Consider the following 18,086-nt stretch of genomic DNA (forward strand, 5'->3'; position numbering starts at 1 on the left):
GGTCCATCATTTCCCACTACATCCCTGGAAGGAACTTGCGTTCCTCCGGGAAATTGCTTCTGACAGCCCCCCGCGTATGAAGAGCTAGATGGGGTGGCAGGGCCTTCTCCACTCTAGCCCCTAAATGGTGGAATGATCTTCCCCTGGACCTGAGATCCCTTCCGTCTTTACAGAACTTCCGCACTGCCCTAAAAACTCTCCTCTTTCGGCAAGCCTATATGTAAGGACGTCTGTTTCAACTTTTGATCATATTGTTAGGCGCCTTGATACCTGCGGGTTACTGTTTCTGCGCATTATAAATTTTCTTCATCATCATCATCATCATCAAAAACAATACTACATTTGACAGTTTGTTTTTTACCCATGCGGCCTGGGCCAACAGGGCAGTTTAAAAGTGTTTTAATTATCTGTGTACAATGTAAACCAAAGGGGGGAGGGAGAGGGAAGGTACAAGGTGGACTCAGCCTCCTGTCATACGTATATGAACAAAAAAAGTCCACTTGTGACTGCCCTATCGATAGTAAGTTTTATCAGAGGAAAATGATTGTTTTCCTAAAATAACCCTCACCCACCAAAATGTCCCATGGTGGAATAAAATATAACAGGGATGCAGAAGGAAAGAAAGGAATGAGCAAAGTAGATGAGGGAGAGGACACACAAAAACAAGGAGAGGATGTGAAAACATGAAGGGAGAGAAAGAAGAAAAGATGAGAGGAGAAGAGAGGAGAGAAAAAGCAAAAGAGGGAACAAGAGATGTGAGGAGTTATGGGAATGTGAGAGGTAAGAGGACAAGAAACAAAGAGAAGAAAGAAGTAAAGAGGAGATTGACAGCAAGAAAGGGAAGAGTAGAAAGAAGAGAGCAAGAAAGAAAAAGAGTAAAGGAAGAACAATGGTACAACAAGGAACATGAAAGAGGAGAGAATGAAAAAAGAGCAAAACAACATAAAGAGAAGAAAAAGAATACAAGAAGAGGGAGAAACAAAGGGGAGGAAGGAGCTGATCGCAAGACTAGCCTCTCCAACTGCTTTTCAGCTATTTTAACACACATTGTGTGCTCCATGAACATAATTCCTCCTGATGCTCCCCCCACCTACATCAATACATTTTAATGATCATTTATGACACAGAAAAAGTAACTACACTCCTTCTCAGTATCTATTTTCACATCGTGGATCTGCTGTTTTTGTCAGCCCTTCCGTCTGGGTCCATTTCGAGTCCACGCTTCACAGGCTTGTTGTGCTACATACACAAATGATGTCCCTTATCACTGGCGCTGTCTGTGCTCCGTGGTGCATGCATTAGCAGAATATATATAACTTACCGGAGGCAGTCCTTGACGTGCCCTTTACGAATCATGATTTCCAACTGCCCAGATTCAGTAAAAAAAGGGTGAGGCTCAGATAGGAAGGAAGGCTGTCCTTTTACATTATCGTGGCTTCTGATAGGGCATAAGGGTGCATGACGGACATGCCCCAATTCACCATGATCTGACATGCTGCACTGCTTGAGGCTAGTACAGCATGTCGGATATGTATTGCATCTGTGAAAGGATAGCTGGAACAGCCCACACCTGTCACATGCGCAATACAGCCCCAGGAGCCCTCTTCTGGTGAAGGGTGATGTTACAGCTTTTATATGCAAACAAACCATCTGTAAGATCGTTTCTTTCATGCAAAAGCTGTAATATCATAACAATTAGATGCAGAGTGAGGCAGGATGGTTTGGGGAGTCACCGCCTTTTTCTCCCTTATAAGGGAGCCGCCACTGATAAGCACTCTGCACCTCTGCATGTAGGCTCAGCCTACATGGAGAACATGCCATCCCCTACATCCCCTGTTGGCATCCCGACCAATCACAATGCTCCACTGGAGCGATGTGACTGGCTTAGGGGAGGTAGGCTGCATGCTTTCTGTTCCTGAGAGCAGGAGCAGTGAGGCGGGGCCCGGGCTGGCAGAAAGGTAGATTATTTTTTTCAAACATTATTATTGACCCCCCCCCACCCCCAGTAGTGACCAGCCTGGCTCGAAGGTGGGTGGGGGGACCGCTGGGTCGCATGGGGAGGGAGGGTCGCATGGGGTTGTAATCTTGGTCGAGGCCCTCTAAAGTTTAATTGCTGAAATACTACACAGAAATTATTTTTAATGCTTTTAGGAACTTTTGTGATCTTACTCCGCACAACATCACAAATCCAATTGCTGTTTAATTTGAACCCTCTACTGTGCAGACTTTTCAGAAGCAAAGACTTTTTAAGGCATAGGAAAAGTGGCCTCAGGCCCAGGGCCCCAGCCTTCAAGGGAGCCCCTTGGTTGAGCTGCTTCTGTTCACCACACAGTCTTGCCTTGATGACCTTGAATGATTTTTAAACATAGATTGTTTTCAATACCATTGTGGAGAAGTGTGGCTCAATGATTAGAAGAGGCAGACCATGAAGCAGAGGTCAGACCCGGGACCAGGGTTAATTCCTGACGCGGCAGGGTCTTGAGCCCAAAATGTCCACGGACTCGATAATTCTCACTTTGGTGCCTGCTCGAATCACGGGGTCACACTCTGCAACTCTGGGCAATAGCTTGCTTAATCTCCACTATGGCCCCCTGCGGCGGGATGCCTGGCTTTCACCTTGGGGGTGCCCAGTACGGGTTATCTCACAGGGAAAAACCAGGACGGGTTCCCAAAGCAAGTGCTTAGAGACCGTTGGTGATAATGCGCTATATAAATATAAATTACAATTACAATTGTCCTTCAATGCATTGTTAATTTGGCTAATGTGTGGTAGTCCATTACAGACATTTTGCAGAGAAATGGTGGGTTAATGTTTTCAACACCATGCAACATCTATAAAAAGTTTCTTTTAGATCAAAACAGGACATCACATTTGAGAAGTGGTAGTGGGTCTCCTATCTGCAATAACGTTAGTATGCTGGTGCTATAATGCAGTATTCAAAACACACATATATTCCTCAGAAGAAAACACATTTAGAATTTGGAGCAGTCCTCCTGTGCAGTGTCAGTGACCTGGACGTAGAAAGAGGGCATGAAAAAGCTGGAATTGGACCATCAATTCAAAGCTGATGTGCACAGGGTCCCTATGTTTGGCCCAGGGCCCACAAAATCCTTAAAATATCCCTGTTCAGAAGGCTGTCTGTGTGCTCTAAACATGTTACTCACTGGGGTGGCCTGAGCGGCGTTAATCTTTGCCCTTTTCAGTTCCATGTATTTTAGGATTTGTTCATAGTACTTGTCATCGTCAACGTCGTCGTCGTAAACAAACACGTCAGATTCGTCACCCGATGGTGACTGGTCGTACACGGGGATGCCATCAAACGACACGTTAAAACTGTCATCGCCGAGGGAAGGTGACCTCATGCATGGTGTAGATGTTTTGTCGTCCCAAGAGGGCAAGTACCAACTCCGTGGTATAGGCAGTTCTGTTGCAGTCCTCTCGTAATAAAACCTGTTAGGGTCGTCGAAGTAGCCCATGGGAGGAGCCATAGGTATCTTCCCCGGACCGCACTCCGGCTGCCTTTCTTCGTCTTCAAATAAGCGCCGCCTCGTTGGGGGTTTTCTGGCTGGGGATTAAACAAAGACATCAAGATTACTCTGCTTGTTTGCTGTGCGGGCATTACTAATAATTCAATGCGGACATGGAAAAAGCATGAGCGAGTCCCCTGTCTCGTGACACAATGTCTCTTAAAATGTAGCCTCTTTTAATGATCAGACTGATGGAAAACATTCAACTGCGAGATGAGACGCTCACTGAATGTTCCTGCAGAGTCGCACCCACGGAAGCCTGCTCTCTTACCTACATGCATCATGGCTATGAATGTATGTACCTTCTGTCTTTCTCCCTGTCGGTGCCTTGCTCACTCTCTCCTTGCCTCTCTCACCACCTGTCTTTTCATCTTTATCTCTCCGTCTTTCTGTCTCTATTTGGCTTCTCTCGCTCTTAGCCTGGCGCTCTCTGTTCCTCTAGCTCTTCTCTCTCTTTCCCCTTTTCTCAATGCATTTCTTTTGAGTATTCCTGACTTTCTCTGTCTGACTTTATTCTTCTCTCTGTGTCTCTCTTTTCCATTCACCTCTATCTTTGAATTTCTGTCCCTCCCTATTTTTTCTCGTCTCTTCTTTCTCTCTCTTTGCCTCTTCTGATCTATTTCCCACTGTTTAGGTCGAGGTAATATCCGGTCTGCCGAAGGCAGAACCGAAAGTACCAAGATTTAATGATTCTTAGTATGGACTATTTGTCCCACCTCTGTTTTTGCCTCTCTCCCATTGGCTGGCCTCCTAAACTGAGGCCAGCCATTGGAAGAGAGAGCTGTCCCTCTGAATAGGCTCCGTCCTTTTCGGATTTGGAGGTGTGTTCAGTGTTCTTCTTTCCACTTTTAGGCCACGCCCATTCTGAGAACACCGAACACGCCCCCAATCCAAAAAATCTTGGACGTTGTGTCCGCCATTATTTGTTTTATCTTCCCATGAGAATCGTCTCGCTGTTTGTGGCTCCTGCCCCCTCCCGCTGTTCGTGGCTCCCGCTGTCCCCCCTCCCGCCCCTCCCGCTGTTTGTGGCTCCCGCTGTCCCCCCTCCCGCCCCCTCCCGCTGTTCGAGGCTCCCGCTGTCCCCCCTCCTGGCTCCTCCCGCTGTTCGTGGCTCCCGCTGTCCCCCCTCCCGCCCCCTCCCGCCCCCTCCCGCTGTTCGTGGCTCCCGCTGTCCTTCCTCCCACCCCTCCCGCTGTTCCCGCCCTCTCCCACTGTTCGTGTCTGTCCGTGTCCTCTGTAGCTCTGGCTGCCTCGTGAGTTGCACTGTGGGGGTGGCGGCAGCAGCTGAAGGGGGAGGCTGAGACCCACACAAAGCACTCTAGGCCGGGGCTCAGGGACAGAAGCAAGCATGGACCACTACGACACCCAGACCAACAACTACATGCACCCGGAGGACGACTGGGCCCGGGACCTCCTGCTGGACCCCGCCTGGGAGAAGCAGCAGCGGAAGGTGAGCTCAGGTGGGGGCTGCGGTGTGTGGGGCCGGGGAGTGCACTCACCGCTGGCCACGCAGACCTCCGCCTTTCATCATTGCGCCTCTCGGGTAGGAGTGGGTCTGTTTTCCACGCTGGCTGCGAGGGAGGGGGAGAGCGCTGCTAATGCAGAGAAAGTATTTCCTTTTCTGTCCCTTCCTCGTCCCCCGCAGGTCGGTGTGGCAAGAGCAGCCGTGAGTGAGTCAATCGCCGCTTCCTTTTCGCTGGTTGTGCGCTCTGGACAGCATGTGGATTTTTTGTTTTTCTCAATAGGATTCCCTAGGAGTTACAGGAATGCCCGGACACAGGTCATGTAGCTCCGAGTACCATAGACCTTAAGCTGCTCCTTGCTGATGAGTGCCAACAGAGTCCAAACTAGTCCGGGTCTTTTGTGCTTCCATTCACATCAAACGAAACCTACCTGTTCATGATGGACAATTCCTACTAAAGAACGGCGAAGGATGATTTGTACAGTCAAGTCAAGTCAAGTCAAAGAATTTATATAGCGCGCTACATACCCGGAGGGTCTCAAGGCGCTTGAAGAAGGGTGGGGAGTTACTTGTCGAATATCCAAGTTTTAAGTTGCTTTCTGAATGCTAGGTGGTTCTTAGTGAGACGAAGGTGAGTGGGGAGTGAGTTCCAGGTTTTAGCTGCGAGGTAGGAGAAGGATCTACCTCCCATGGTGGTTTTATTGATGCGAGGTACGGTGGCAAAGGCTTGGTTGGAGGATCGTAGCTGGCGGGAGGGGGTGTAGAAGGAAAGTCGTGTGTTGAGGCATTCGGGTCCAAGTTCGTAGAGTGCTTTGTGTGCGTGGGTTAGGAGGCGGAAAGTAATCCTCTTATTGACGGGGAGCCAGTGGAGGTTTTTCAGGTGGTTAGAGATGTGGTCTTTACGCGGGATGTCTAGTATGATTCTAGCTGATGCGTTCTGGATGCGTTGGAGTTTTTTCTGGAGTTTTGCGGTGATACCGGCGTATAGGGTGTTTCCATAGTCCAGGCGGCTGGTAACCAAAGCATGGGTGACCGTTTTTCTGGTGTCGGTGGGGATCCAGCGAAATGTTTTTTTGAGCATGCGAAGAATGTTGAAGCAAGATGATGAAACAGCGTTGACTTGTCGGTTCATAGAGAGTGAGGAGTCCAGGATGACGCCCAGGTTCCGTGCGTGGTCCGTCGGGATGGGTGCTTTTCCAAGGGCCTCTGGCCACCAAGAGTCGTCCCATGCGGAGGGGGAGGTACCTAAGATAAGGACTTCTGTTTTGTCTGAGTTCAGTTTCAGACGGCTGTGCTTCATCCACTCAGCTACTTCTTTCATTCCTTCATGTAGGTTGGTTTTGGCTGTGTTAGGGTCTTTGGTGAGTGATAGGATCAATTGAGTGTCATCCGCGTAGGAGATGATGTTGAGGTTGTGTTGGCGAGCGATGGCCGCGAGGGGGCTCATGTATACGTTGAAGAGGGTGGGACTGAGTGAGGACCCTTGGGGTACGCCGCAGATGACTTCGGTGGCCTCTGACTTTGGTGGTACAGGAAGCAAAAAGAAATATCCCTGAATGCAGTCCAGAGTAAATTCCATGATCTGATATTCATTCAAACATTTCATCCATCATTGTTTTTTTGCCTTTGTTTCTAATGACATTTGTAAACTTTTTCAGTGGATATTATAGTTTTCGTAATGACAGTTCATGTCACCTACCCAGAAAAAGAAACCCACAAGCACAGATGTGTGCTTTGCTTAGCCTCCATCCAACAAGAACAGGACACAGGACACCTACCATCACCCAGCAGCTACGCAACTATAATGTGCCTTTGGTCATTTGCAGCATCTGTGGGGACAGTGTACTGTCTTTCACTATATTCTGCACCCAAACCCTGTGCCCCAGAACCCACAGATCAGTAGGCTCTGAGCATAGGGTACATCCGTTGGCAATGCCGTGTTCCCAGCACTTGGAGCTCCCCACGTTTCAGCATAATCAGAGTTTCCTTTTTGTGTTTTTAAAGGCTTTGGAAAGTATCTAGAGAACCAGAATGGAGGCTGCTCCCTTTGAGAATCATAGGCCCCAGGGTTTGTTTTTTCTGGGATCACAGATCAGAATTGAAACTTTGGCTTTCGCAACATATTGAAAGGGTTTTAACAGTTGTTTAACTCAATGTTCTAGACTTAACATTTGGGCCTATTTCTGGATACAGGATATGGGCTTCGCCTATCCTCTATGGTGAAAAAAAAAGTTTTATTAAAAATGTTTAAGCTAGTATCTGTTCCTCCATAATAACCCAGCATCATCCCCTAGGTCAGGGATGCACCTCCATTACCATTATTTTTTCCAAATTTTTATGCCATTAAGGATTTGTGAATAGTCCCGAATCCCACAACTTGTTCTTGGTGGCCACAACACACTGGTTCAGTTACAGTAGCCAGTCAGATTGATCAGATAATTTGCAAATTTAAGATCAAAACATATGTAAAGCTAACCAATCGAAGCCCAGCCACACAATCTGTAATGGAAATACTCCAAAAACGTCTAAATTGACTTACACCAATTTAAAAAAGGGTTTATTCTTTGTTTAAAGTTCTACCAGGTTTGGTATAAATCTGTTCCGCAGTTTTTGTTTTAATAACGAGGAAAACATCCTATGGAATCTGAAACGTAAAATATTACTTTTTTACTTCACCCCGAATAATTTAGCCCTCCTTTGATCGATCTATATGAAATTTGAAATGAAGAAACCAAACTGGACATGTCAAACAAAAGCAGAATTCCACGTAGAGTTATCAAAAGGCACCCAAGGTATATTTACAAAGCCATTTCCCATCGAAAATGCATCTTAATGTTTAATGTTAAATAAAAAGTCACTTTCATAGACTCTGTAGCAACAATTATACATATGCATGTTTACATACGGGTATGTAGAATATTTGACAACTTCACTCTCTCTTTCTAAATTACTAATTCACTCTATCTCACAACCTCACTCTCAAATACACTAAGTCACTTACACTCTCTCTTTCACTACCTCACTATCTCACTACATCACTCTATTTCTATCTTAATACCTCACAACATCACTAACACTCACTACTTCACTCTCTCTTTCAATACATCAATCTTTCTCTATCTCACTACCTCACATCACTCTCCATCACTACCTCACTCTCTATCTACCTCACTCTCTCACTACATCACTCACTCTCTATTTCAATACCTCTCTATCTCGCTACCTCACTCTCTCTCTGCTAATGCAATATGTCTTCTGCAATATGTAACACATATGCAAACACTTAAGCTATTGACAATAGAAATGACAATAACATTTTCTTAGGGATAAAAAAATAAATAATAATAAGCAATGCCAATAGCTCTACCTATAATATTGCCGAGACCATTGCATTGTAAATGCTTGTTTTATCATAGTCTAAGGGTTTTTAGGTCTCGCAGAGAGACCTATTGCAGTCAAACCACAAAGCTGACTTCACGATGCGGATTTGTAGAAGTGCACGTGCTCGTGACCGCACTTCTATCCCCCTGCCTTGCTCTTCAAAGGCTCCCCTTAGCATTTGCTCCTGCCTCCCCACCCACTGGTTCACACTCCACGGCCGCTAGGCCGTGACTCGCATTTCTGCCAAGCCCCCCTCCCAGCGCTGCCTTGTTTCTAATGTCATTACTGCTTCAAGCGTCCATAGGATTACATGTCTTGGCTTGAAGTCTTTCCTGTGCTACCCTCTAAGACTCCCCCCCCCGATGTTCATCCGTGGTGTTCCAGGTGCAGCCTTGGTGAGGCACTGTTCTCCTCCCCGATATCCTCCCATGGTCAGGCTTCCAAAATCAGGGGTAGCTTGGCTTCTATCTGCAGGAATGATACCAAAACAGGTTCCACTGAGGTCATGCTACACACGTGAAGAAGTACTATTATTTTTAAATGTACATATGCACACAATATGCCCTGAATATTTTTAAATGTACATGTGCACACATCTTTTCGTTTCTGCTAGTTCTATTATTTGGTGCCTGGTGTAAGGTATCTAACATAATTGAGGAATAAACATATTTCGCCCCTAAACAATGACATCACTCAGGAAGGATCTATAGTTTTAATTCTACACCCGTGAAGAAGTACTTAAGATTGCGATAGAAATAACAGTATTCCATACCGAGGAGGTTGTGTTACTTTAGACACTCTCCTGCACATGATGGTGTAAGATTTGCACATTCTGGAACATATTGTCTAGTGACGTTATATTCAATCTGACAAGCAGTATTTGGAAACGACAGTGCAGAACCAGCCTCTGTACCGACCGCTTCCACTCCAGCGCTCCTTAGACTGCCCTACATCCTGCTAAATTTCGGAAGCAGTGCCAAAGGTCCCACACTCAAGTGTTAATTGGGAAAAACTGAACGCAGCTCCCCCGCGGCCCCTGAACTCCCTGCGGCACGCCCACGTCCATCTACCGCGGCCAGGGGGCATTTCTCCACTTAAAGTGATTGTGTGGCCACGTATGGGGCGCGCACATCTTTGCTTTCCATTGAGGGCACACTGAATTCTAAGCATTCAGGATTCGCACGGGGAAGAACCTTTTATTGGGGATATTCTCCAATCGATACAATAAAAAATATAATAGGATAATGCGGGAAATCGACACGGGCATACATACACATGGATAAAATGCAACTAAATTGTTTACATTGTGAAATCGGGGAGATACACTTTACGGCACAGTTAATAGATCTAGAATAACCACTTAGTTACCAAACTTACAGCACTAAATTGCAGAAATGTAATATCTCCTGACAAGATGTATTTAATCAGAAAAATGGGAGCATTTATAGATCTGTAGGTTTGTCTTTGCCTTTTTAGGGCCTAGATTTAGAATGATCGAATTTGTTTTGCAAATGGCGATAAACTATGCATTGAATTTTTTTAAATGTACATATGCACACAATAAGCCCTGAATATTTTTAAATGTACATGTGCACACATCTTTTCGTTTCTGCTAGTTCTATTATTTGGTGCCTGGTGTAAGGTATCTGACATAATTGAGGAATAAACGTATTTCGCCCCTAAACAATGACATCACTCAGGAAGGATCCATAGTTTTAATTCACACAGACATCATTTGCAACATTTCTTGACATTCAGGATGCGCCAAAATGCAGCTTTTCCCTCTGTCTTTCAACATCTTCCCAAGGCCGCTGAAATATTTGATCAATTAGTTCAGATTCAATTACCAGTGGTACACCAACAAATAATATTACATTGAGAAAGTAGGTCCTCACCAGCTCCCCTTGTTGCCAGTCGCCTCCTTCCCACCTCTGCTGCCAGGCTGCTCCAGCCTCTGGCAGCCTCGACATAGTCCGCTCCTCCTGTCGGCTCCTCTGCTGTCAGCCTCGCTTAGGTTTCTGTGCCGTAGGCTCAGCCGCCACCTACCTATCTATATATCTATCTGTCGCCCTCACTCTATCCGTCGCCCTCACTCTATCCGTCGCCCTCACTCTATCCATCGCCCTCACTCTATCCATCGCCCTCACTCTATCCATCGCCCTCACTCTATCCATCGCCCTCACTCTATCCATCGCCCTCACTCTATCCATCGCCCTCACTCTATCTATCGGCCGCACTCTATCGCCCTCACTCCTTCTATCGCCCTCACTCTTAAATACAACATACACTCCACATAATTATGCTACATGATTCCACTGCGCACAACGCAACATACACTCCAAATACCACTCAGCACCACATAATTACACGTCACATAATTACACTGCACTCAATGCAACATACACTCCAAATACCACTCTGTGCCACATAATTACACACCACATAATTACACTCTACTGAATGCCACACACACTCCACACAATGCCACTCAGTGCCACAATTATATGCTACACAATTACACTGCACTCAATGCAACATACACTCTAAACAATACCACTCAGTGCCACATAAGGCACGCCACACAATTACATTCTACTGAATACAACATACACTCCACATAATTATATGATACATAATTACACTGCACTCAACGCAACATACACTCCAAATACCAATCAGTGCCACATAATTACACGCCACATAATTAAACTGCACTCAATGCAACATACACTCCAAATACCACTCAGTGCCACATAATTACACACCACATAATTACACTCTACTGAATGCCACACACACTCCACACAATGCCACTCAGTGCCACAATTATATGCTACACAATTACACTGCACTCAATGCAACATACACTCTAAACAATACCACTCAGTGCCACATAAGGCACGCCACACAATTACATTCTACTGAATACAACATACACTCCACATAATTATATGATACATAATTACACTGCACTCAACGCAACATACACTCCAAATACCAATCAGTGCCACATAATTACACGCCACATAATTAAACTGCACTCAATGCAACATACACTCCAAATACCACTGTGTCACATAATTACACGCCACATTATTACACTGCACTCAATGCAACATACACTCCAAATATCACTCAGTGCCACATAATTACACGCCACATAATTACACTGCACTCAATGCAACATACACTCCAAATACCACTCAGTGCCACATAATTACACGCCACACTATTACATTGCGCTCAATGCAAGATACACTCCAAATACCACTCAGTGCCACATAATTACACGCCACATAATTACACTGCACTCAATGCAACATATACTCCAAATACCACTCAGTGCCACATAATTACACGCCACATAATTACATTGCGCTCAATGCAACATACACTCCAAATACCACTCAGTGCCACATAATTACACGCCACATAATTACACTGCACTCAATGCAACATATACTCCAAATACCACTCAGTGCCACATAATTACACGCCACATAATTACACTGCACTCAATGCAACATATACTCCAAATACCACTCAGTGCCACATAATTACACGCCACATAATTACACCCCCACTCTATCTGTCTATCACCATTTATCTATCTGTCGCCCTCACTCTATCTGTCGCCCTCACTCCATCTGTCGCCCTCACTCCATCTGTCGCCCTCACTCCATCTGTCGCCCTCACTCCATCTGTCGCCCTCACTCCATCTGTCGCCCTCACTCCATCTGTCGCCCTCACTCTATCTATCGCCCTCACTCTATCTATCGCCCTCACTCTGTCTATCTATCTATTGCCCTCACTCTGTCTATCGCACTCACACTATCTATTGCCATCACTCTGTCTATCGCACTCACACTATCTATTGCCATCACTGTCTATCGCACTCACACTATCTATTGCCATCACTCTGTCTATCGCACTCACACTATCTATTGCCATCACTCTATCACCCTCACTATCTGTCTATTGCCCTCACTCTATCTGTCGATCTATCGCCCTCCCTCTATCTATCTATCGCCCTCCCTCTATCTATCGCCCTCCCTCTATCTATCTATCACCCTTCCTCTATCTATCTATCACCCTCCCTCTATCTATCGCCCTCCCTCTATCTATCTATCACCCTTCCTCTATCTATCGCCCTCCCTCTATCTATCACCCTCGCTCTATCTATCACCCTTCCTCTATCTATCTATCGCCCTCCCTCTATCGCCCTCTCTCTATCTATCGCACTCACTCTATCTATCTATCGCATCACCACAGCATCATTTAGCACCACCGCAGCATCACTCAGGGATACCACAACATCACTATGCGCTACCACAGCATCACTGAACGCCACAGCATCACTCCGCGCCACCACAGCATCAATCTGTGCACTCATTCAACAATAACTGGTATAAATATGTTCTCTCAATTTATGAAGCTTTATTACAAATGTCATAAAAAGATGTTAATATTTCACTTCTGTTCTTGGATTTTCGTCACAATAAAATACACTGAACATAATCTTCAGAAAAGTAATTTACAAAAGTTTTGGCTATTGCCATTATAAATTACAATAACTTTTATTTAAGTATTCATTATTAAAAATTAAAAGCCATTGTTATTAGTAATATCAATACATCTAAGTCACATAAATACAACACATATTGCATTACAAATGCTATAGGTGTCACATTTGCGAAAGTTAAAACTATTGGCATTGTAAATGACAAAGCTATTAATTTAGCTATTTTCAAAACCGACACATAAATATAAAATTTGTCATTTACAATACCAATAGCTCAAACTATCCTAATGCGAGACCTATTGCATTGCAAATGCTTGCTTTTCTACCTTCTCTCTCTTGCATTATGTCACGTTCTTTCCGTTTCTATCTGTTTTTCGCTCTATCTTTCCATATTTCACTCTCCTGTTGGTTCTTATAGATGTCTTTATCTGTCTCGAGCTCTCTTTCCCTTTCCCTCTCCTTCTCAGTCTGCCTCTCCCTGTCTTTCTCTGTGCCTCCTAGACTTTTCTCAGACTCCCGTCCTTGTCTCTTTTTCTCTCGCTCTCTGTTCATCTCGAACTTTCCCCCAGATACATTATGGTTGAGGCAAGACTGAGTCAGAGTGACTTTAGCTCACTCACAGATTTTGAGATGTTGGCCATATGTTGCCAGTGCTGTGTATGTGAGGAGCATAGGTGACACGTGTGCTGATAGTGATGCCAGGCAGCATGCGACCCTCGCCCCTGGGGCTCCTTCTTAGAGTCGCTGGCTGAGGAGCCCATGCGGATACACCTGCATTTTGGGAGAGGTACTTAGCCGAAAATCCATTTACCTTTCACCCTCAAACTGACGTGTTACTATATGTTGCTGAAGGGCAATAATCCAGAAAAAAATCTACCCAGAGAAGCTCGGCACTGGCTGCATGAACATTTGGCAAACCCTGCAATACTTTTGAATGAGCCGAGGTAACTCTGCGCAATGCCTTTACACAGTGCTTAATTTGTAAAAAAAGAAGTGCCGGTGCTCAAATGTTTTCATAGGAGGCCACCACCCACTTTCCTGACTCCACCCACTTCCACCTTTGGCTCCAGTGATATGTACCCCATAATGTGGCCTAGATAATGACGGATGGAGCAAAATAGGCTAACAAGACTATAAAGTCAAGCACAAGGGAGGTTTTGTGCAGCGCACAATCATCCTGAATCAAGTGTTTGTATATTATCACACCATTTGGCAATCCATGAAAGCCGGGATTATCCCCAAAAGCTCCACTTTCACACTCTGAAATTCACCTATTATAATTAGATCTGTATTTATTTCTGTCATCAAAGGTTAAAACTGTATCCTTAATCCATGGGGGCATAAGATTAGTGAAAGAGTGACAAGAGGAATCCACATTTTATTTTTTGCAGTTTTATCTGGTGCGGCAGACAGAGGAGCACTTCACAACAGCAGAGACAGACTACATTACACTTTTTCCCAGGCACATCCAGATATGCTAGAATTCAATGGGTGCTGCTAAATCCCAGGTATTCAAACCTGCTTTCCTATGTTTCTCCCTTTCCTTTGCCTCCAGTGCAAGCTCCCTGACTTTTTTTCATCAGACTTTGACACTGAACATGAGAGAGAAAGGCAGAAAATGGAAAGAAGGAGGAAGAGAAAGATAGTAAAGTAGTTGCCAAGGGAGGACGCATAGATGAAAAAGAACCTTCAATAGCAAGAGGATAAAGAGGCAGGAAGTCTAAGGGCAGAAACAGGCATTTAGTGGCATTAAAACAAGGCTGTCTTGGTATTTGTCGAACCCCAACATTTACAACAGGCTCAAAGGAAAAACGTTAAATCCTACAAATTGCGCGTTATTATAACAGTGTTATTTGGAGCAGCCAAGTTACCTCCTACATTACAACAGTAAAGTCAGGCTCATGCGTGCCAACCTTTTGGAAAGGTTTTTGATTAGCAGCACAACCTGCACGCCTCACCATCCCAGCTTGGGCTTTGCAACTTTTAAAACTGTCCAGAGACGCACAACATTCACATTTCTAAATGAGACTAATTTACATAATGAATGGCTGTCCTCTATGCCTAGCAGGGTCCAGCCATGAACAGCCCGGCTTTAGACCCTGTGAAGCAGACATGCTCAGGGAAGCTTGGTGACATGTGCACCTGTCCCTGTGCCATAACCTTGTGCACAGAAGGGGTGGGTGCAGAGCAGCACAGTTGTCGAGTGGGTGGCGAGTTCCTGCACTTGTGAAGGAGACTAGGCTGGGCACGAGGTGTAGTCCCAGTGTAACAGTGCCTCTGCCCACAGTGCTCTCCCCCCGAAGCTCTGACCCCTCCCTATGCCCCTGATGGAGCCCACCATCCCTGAACAGCTGGAGAGGAGGGTGTGGTGACCTGACAAGTAGGGACAGAGGACAGGACACTAGGACCCTGTGGGTCGTGAGGGAGGTGACCAGGTCACCGGACACCACATCCGGCAGGGGACAGGAAGAGGACAGATCTGACCAGGGCGACCACGGGGACAGACGTGTGTACAGCCATCTGCATGTAGAATCTAATAAAGAATCGTGATAGCACCAACCTGTGTCCTGTGGATCGTTGTGGGGTGCCCACGTCGTGGACACGACAACTGGCGACGAAGGCGAACTGGACGTGTGCCCATCGGATGAAGAAAATTGGCGATCTTAATTCAGGAGCCCACCCTGGATCGCGTCGTGGAGAAAAGAAGGAAAAAGTGCCCTGAAGTATCGCAACAAAGCGGGAGCTCACCCCGACTGATGAGAAGAAGAAGACTGCTGGCTCCGGTAAGCGCCGTGTAGAAAGCGCGAAGTGAAAGGAAATTGGCGCGAGCTCTCGCGAGAGTCTCGGCGGCCATTTTCAAGTCAGGCGCGAGAACCAATCACCGCGAAGGAAACGACGGCGGCCATCTTGGAGTCAGGCATCGCATTGATTGGACGGGAAGTCTCGCGAGAACGCCGGCGGCCATCTTAAGAACAGGCGCAGGAGCCAATGAAGTTAAAGGAAACGTCGGCGGCCATTTTATAGAGTCAGGCACAGCGCAAAGATCGAAGAAATAAAGGAAATAAAGGCAAAAAGTGGAAGAAACAAAGAACAGACAAAAACAAAGGGCACCGAAAGAGAAATAAAGGGAAGAATACAAAGAAAGTGAAAAGAATAAAGAAATAAGTGCCAGAAAGAGGCATATACAAGAAAGGAAAAGAGATATAAAGAAGAGGAGAAAATAAAGAAGTAAAATAAAGAGACAAATAAATAGCACAAGGAAAAGAAGAGAACAAAAGAAAAAGGACAAAGATAGCACAGAAGAGGACAAATAAATTAAAACAAAGGAAGAAAAAGGGACAAAAGAGCACAAAAGAAAAAGGCAGAAAAAACAAAGACAAAACAGAAGAAGAAGAAGAAAAAGGAAATAAAAGAAGACAGAGCAGACAAAAGGAAGAAGGAAAGGATGGCGGATCCAAAGCCCAACGCACAATACAGGAGACCACTACCGTTTAACCTATCAGAGCCACAAATAGGAATAAGGTGGGAAAAGTGGATCAGACGGTTTGAGAGATATGTAGATGATACAGATGTAGCAGCTGGAAAGAAACTGGGACTACTATTGAACTTGGCAGGGGACGACGTCGAAGAACTCCTGGTGACACTGCCCACCGAAGAAACAAAAACATATGACCTACTAAAGAAATGTCTAACAGCCAAATTCGACCCACAGCGCAACATTGACTTTGAACGGTATACTTTTACCATTGCATGTCAACAAGTCGGCGAAACACTAGACGACTTCGCAACAAGACTGAGAAAATTGGTAACACATTGTGAATTTGACAAATTTGATAACGAGCAAGCAATAAGACTACGGATCATAGAGGGCTGCCGCGACACCGGATTCAGAGCAAGAATACTAAAGGAACCGACCTCATTGGAGAACATCCTATCACTAGCAAGAGCAGAGGCGAGAGCGACGGAACACGCTAAAGAAATGGAAAGAGGGAAGAGCGTTGAAATCGAGAACGCACACTTTACGACAAACAGATATCGCACAGACCGATGGAAGAATGACTGGAAGGAACAAAAAGAGAGGAGACGACCTGAAGGAACATGCTACAAGTGTGGAATGGAATTTCCACACAGAGGTCCATGCCCAGCATTTGGCCAGACGTGCAGAAGATGTGGTGGAAGAAATCATTACGCCAGTATGTGCCAAGGTGCACAATTCAGAGGAGACGACAAGGGGAGAACAGGAAGACAACAGGAACAAACAACAAGACATGTCAGGTATGTCGACAACGAAAGGAGAAGTTCATCACGAGGGTCAGGCGAAGAAGAGGACGAAGTGAAAGTAGAAAGACTATACCACATGTCGGAGGTGCATACCGAGCGGAGCGAGGAAGAAGAAGCAGGAGAGACCACACTGCCAGCAGACAGAGGCACCAGAGGAAAGACGGACCATGCAAAGATAAGAGTAGGAGCGCATGAAACAGACTTTGTACTGGACAGTGGTGCAACATGCAATGTCATGTGCATATCGGAATATGAGAGAATGGAAATAAAGCCGGCACTGAGAGCGTCCCAGGCAAAGGTCTTTACCTGGGGAGCAAGGAAAGAAATAACCAACTTGGGGAAATTCACGGAGGAACTGAGATACAATAAAGAAAGAGGACATTCATGTTCTACAAGGCGATGTCCCAGGGCCATGCCTGATGAGCAACAGCACAGCCCAAATGATGGGCCTTCTAACGATGACATATAACAAAGAGAACAGACAGGCTGAGAGCAAGCAAAGCGAAGACTAAGGGAATAAAGAAAGAGGAAGAGAACAAAAGAGAATGATTGAGGGGACAAATACAACAAAGGGCAGCTGTAGAAAGAAAGGCACAAGAAGCAAAACAGAGGGCAGAGAGCAACGATCAAGACGACGAGAGACTGAAAAAAAGGAAACAGAAAGAGGACAACGAGAGAACAGAAACAAGGCCAAAAAGAGAGAGCAACGACAAAGAAAAAGAGCAGCTGGCAACTTGAGAGCAGACGGAGGACAGCTGAAAAGCAGAAAGAAAGACAATGGCAGAAAACGACGACCAAAGAAGGAGTGCAAGGGGACCAAGAAACTACGTAGGAAAAAGTAGAGACTGGGGAGAAGGGTCGACGAGACTGACAGTCTCTCAGTCTCTCAGTCTCTCTCTCAGTCTCTCAGTC

The 18,086-nt window shown here is 45.6% G+C and overlaps 1 long non-coding RNA gene across 1 annotated transcript in view; it reads right to left on the minus strand.

Annotated features, from left to right (window-relative positions):
* Positions 1–365: 365 nt before the first annotated feature.
* The window catches only part of LOC147727805 (uncharacterized), a 113,344-nt gene continuing 95,623 nt past the window's right edge, over positions 366–18,086 (minus strand). The window contains exon 3 of the long non-coding RNA XR_015309514.1: positions 366–3,566. This is a non-coding gene — a long non-coding RNA (uncharacterized LOC147727805). The remainder of the gene's footprint in view (positions 3,567–18,086) is intronic.

Source organism: Lissotriton vulgaris, chromosome 3_1, assembly GCF_964263255.1.
Source record: "Lissotriton vulgaris chromosome 3_1, aLisVul1.2, whole genome shotgun sequence".
Classification (NCBI taxonomy): domain Eukaryota; kingdom Metazoa; phylum Chordata; class Amphibia; order Caudata; family Salamandridae; genus Lissotriton; species Lissotriton vulgaris.